Source organism: Zea mays, chromosome 5 (genome assembly GCF_902167145.1).
Source record: "Zea mays cultivar B73 chromosome 5, Zm-B73-REFERENCE-NAM-5.0, whole genome shotgun sequence".
NCBI lineage: Eukaryota > Viridiplantae > Streptophyta > Magnoliopsida > Poales > Poaceae > Zea > Zea mays.
Window position 1 is genome coordinate 41,678,111 of NC_050100.1, and position 4,745 is coordinate 41,682,855.

Below are 4,745 nucleotides of genomic sequence, written 5' to 3' on the forward strand. Positions count from 1 at the left end.
CAACTTTTGGTCAACATTTTTTTTGGGATATTACACTAGGCCCCACCTTTGCAGTGGGCTGGATTAGCTAGGTTAGAGATGAAAGTTGTTTTTGATCTCTGGTGCATTTCTGGCAGTTTTCACATTTTTGACCTAGATCCGCTGCATCCGAAGCTGCCTTCGGCTAGTAAAATCCATGTCTGAATACCTTTCCAAGAAGGGGCTTGGATCCGATATGAGCTCCGCATATCTCTGCGTGTATTTCTTTCATTAGTTCCCCACCTTCGGCTCTAGACAAACATTTTAATAGTGGAGAACAAACTCCTTGTTTGAACAACTACCCATCTATGGTCATATATGGTCTTGTCCTGGCTTGCATCCTTTTTATGTAAGCTTCGTCATCCGAAGGATAATTGCCTTGGAGGAAGGATACAATCTTGGTTCTCTAGTCCTCATTGTGCACATGTGAAATTGTAAGCACTGCTCGATCCATGAGCTCGACTGAAGGTGCTCTGAGAGTTTCGAAGAACACTTCTGGGGGCACCGGAAGCCCTTGTGCCACTGGTTTAGCTAGTAGATATGCCTGCTCATTTTCCCCTCTTGGAATGTTCTTTACTGATAAACCTTCAAAGGAGGCTTCCATTCTTCGGACTGTATCAAGATACTTTTCAAGCTTCAGTTCTCTTGCTCTGCTGCTTTTATCAACATGCCCTGTGATGACTTGTGAGTCAAATTTGAGAAGTGCTCTTCTTATTCCCATTGCCTTAAGTTTTTGAAGCCCCAAAAGAAGAGCTCCATACTCTGCAATGTTATTTGTGCAGTTGAACTCCAATCTGTCTGCATAGCAAGTTTTGATTTTAGATGGTGAAATCAGAATAGCAGCTGCACCTGCACCAAAGGTTCCCCATGATCATCACATAACACTATCCAAGCTTCGGTGTCTGTTGTGTTTCCTTCTTCCTGAGCCCCTGGCTGCCAATCAGCAATGAAGTCTGCTAACGCTTGGGATTGAATGGAGGATCTATGGACAAAATCAATAGTGAATTCATTCAGTTCTACAACCCATTTTCTGACTCTTCCTGTAGCTTCTCTGTTTCTTATAATGTCCTTGAGAGGCTGAGATGAAGGTACTATAATGTGATGTGACTGGAAATAATGCCGAAGTTTTCTAGAGGCCATCAATACAACATATAGTACCTTCTCTAGCTCTGTGTAATTCCTTTTTGATGGACTTAACACTTCGGAAACAAAGTATAATGGGACTTGCTTCTTTGCTTGATCATCTTGTCTCTCCTGCACCAGTGTTGCACTGACTACAGCGTGGGAAGCAGCCACATACAGTAGCAACGGGGCTCCTGATGAAGGTGGAGTCCATGTTGCTAGTTGTATCAGATATTGCTTCAGATCTTCGAAGGCCTTTTGCTGAAGTGGTCCCCATTGGATAACTTCGGCCGATTTTAGCACTTCAAAGAATGTCAAATTCCTTTCTGCTGATCTTGAGATGAATCTGTTCAAAGACGCCAGCCTTCCTGTTAGTCTCTGGGCACCTTTTCTTGTCCTTGGTGGCTCCATCCGAAGTATAGCTTCTATTTTGCTTGGGTTTGCCTCAATACCTTTTGTGGATACTAGGCACCCAAGGAATTTTCCCTTTACTCCGAAAACACATTTTCTGGATTTAGCTTGAGGCCAGCCTTTCTGAAGTTGACAAATGTTTCTTGCAAGTCGGCAATGTGATTTTCTTGCTTCGTGCTTTTTACTATTATATCATCGACATATGTCAGAACATTCCTGCCAATTTGAGAGCTGAGGACTTTGGAAGTCATTTTGCTAAAGCTTCCTCCAGCATTCTTGAGCCCCTCAGGCATCCGAAGATAGTAGTAAGCTCCACTAGGGGTTATGAAGCTTGTTTTAGGCTCATCCTCCTTTTTCATCTAGATTTGATGATAGCCTGAGTAGCAGTTCAATAGACTCATGAGCTCCGAAGTGGATGCTGCATCTACGAGGGAGTCTATTCTTAGCAAGGGGAACTCATCCTTCGGGCATGCCTTATTAAGATCTGTAAAATCAATACACATTCTCCACTTGCCATTGGCGTTCTTTACCATAACAGTGTTAGCTAGCCATTCTGGGTATGTTACTTCCCTGATTACTCCAGCACTGAGAAGTATTTTAACTTTGTTTCTTGCCCCTTCGGCTTTATCATCAGACATCTTCCGAAGCTTCTGCATCTTTGGTCTGATGGCTAGGTCTACATTGAGTGAATGTTCAATAACATATCTATCGACACCACAAAGATCATTGGTTGTCCACGCAAAAATATCCTTGTTTTTAAACATAAATTTTAGTAGAGTTTTCTCTTGTTCATCGGACAACTGAGACCCAAACAACACCTTCTGCTCAGCTATGTCTTCGCACAGAAGCATAGACTTTGGTTGATCCGTTGAAACAACTTTGTCTCTTATATGCTTCTTATGAGATTTGGCCTCATCTATGTTGTGGATGGCCTTTGAATCTGTCTAGTTCCCTTTGGCCCTTCTAGAGGCCTCTTGACTCCCATGCACAACAATAGGACCTTGGTCAGATGGTATCTTCATGCACAGATATACTAGGTGGAGTACCGCTTTGAAGGCATTCAATGTCTCTCGACCAATGATTGCATTGTAAGGATAGTCCATGTCAACAATGTCAAATAAAACTTGTTCTGTTCTTGTATTGTTAATATAACGAAAGGTGATCGACATTGTTATCTTTCCAAGTGCCACTATCTGCCTTCCTCCGAAGCCACACAAGGGGTGTGTTGCATCATGTATTTTGTCATCCTGCTCTTTCATCTGCCTGAAGGCTTTTGAGAAGATGATATATGCTGCACTACCTGTGTCTACAGGCACATTGTGAACCAAAAATCCTTTGATAACACAGATATGACCATTGCATCATTATGTGGGTAATCCTTGAGCTGAAGGTTCTCCTGAAAGAATGTGATTGGTACATGAGACCATTTGGATTTGATGAAGGGTCCTTGCACTCCAACATGATGTACCCTTCTCTGTGCTTCTTTCTTCTGCTTCTTATTGGTTGGTTCAGAACTTGAGCCGCCTATGATTGGGAGCACCAGCTTCGTAGCTGAAGGTGTTACAACTTGGTCACCTTGCGAAGCCATTGTCGTTGTTGTGGAAGTGAGTTCACTAGAGGTGGACGCCGATGTTGGTTACTTGTTCTCAAGTGTTGTCAATCAAGAACAAGGCAACACAATTGTTAAAGATTAAGGACCTTCGTCCTTCGAAGCATCATCTCCTTTCGGATATAACGATCTTCGGACTAAGTTCATAAAAGACACACCTTCATCATCCATGAAGATGAAAGTTCATAAAGACAATATATGTTATTTATTCATTCATCCATATATTATTTCATGATATACAGATGAACATTAACAGAATTTATATTACATTGATACCTTCAGCTTGATTGAAGGTGTTGATGCGAGAGTAATTACAATCCAGCGTGAACAGTACGGGGGTACTGTTCACCTATTTATAGGCATGGGACGCAACCCGGGTGAAAATACATTTATGACCTTAATTTGTATACTCAATCGTAACATAAATCATCAGGGATTAACTGGTCTTTTCCTCTTCGGTTTGGCGTCATACTTGACCTTCATTGCCATCCTAAGTTGAAGTTGTCGTCTTTTAGCTATAGCTTTGGCATTCGTTGTTATCGTTTTCAGACAATGTCTTCGTCTCAATGACCTTCGGCGGGGCAAAAGATACTCATCACGAAGCTTTTCTTATGACGAAGGTCCTGTAATATTCAATAATACACTAGAAACAAAAGGTTAGTTGTGTCTTTGAGGACCTTCGGAAGAGAAAGGCCCCTAATAGGACCCTCCTCGCCCTTTCAGACAGGACAAGGGGAAGACTGTCTACCTTGAGCAGCAAGGGGGCAAGAAGAAGAGACATCTCAACAGAGCCACCCGTGTAGTGATTGCAGTAGCAGCAGTAGATCAGGTAGAGCAGGGAGGTTAGTTGAGGATTTCCTCTGATCTGATTGCTTTCTGAGTACGTCGCCACTCGTCTCAGACTCGCTCCTCCACTGCTCGGTCCACTCCCTCAGACCCAGTCTCCACTCCACCTCCCACTTCGCCAGCTCCTTCCGCTCTCGAGCCTTCCTCCACACTCGCTGCTACTACCACCTCCACCACTTCAGCTTCCACTGCTCCCCCTCCCGCTTCCGCTCCACCTATTCCTCCACCTCGCTTCTGAGAGCGTGACGAGACCGAGGTGCGACCCCTCACTACTGATCCTCGACTGCTTGACCTTCAGCGGGCCACGATTGCCAGGGTACGTCGGTTCAGACACGTACCCGTGGACTCGTGGTTACCAGCTCAGAGAGACCCAGCGGCTGCGACACTTTTCATCACCAGGACCCAGGAGTCCTTCTTCAGGGCACAACTGTCTGCTCAGATTGCTCTAAGGTCTCACCAACGATTGGATCTCACTGCCTTTCGCTCAGCAGCCGGTGCAGAGCCAGAGGGTCACATCACCTATCTGCCAGGATTATACTCTCTTCTGACCTTCAGTGGCAGATATGTTGAGGAGTGGGTCAGGTTTGAGCGTGATGATGTCACCTTACATGCTGCTTAGATTAGAGAGCCCTTTGGTTTTCCCGAGTCGTCGACGAGGCTTTACAGCTTGTGCTATGGCACCTCAGACCCTCCTCGTCGCCCTCACGATGGAGTAGCTCCTGCCACTGCTCACGTCGCC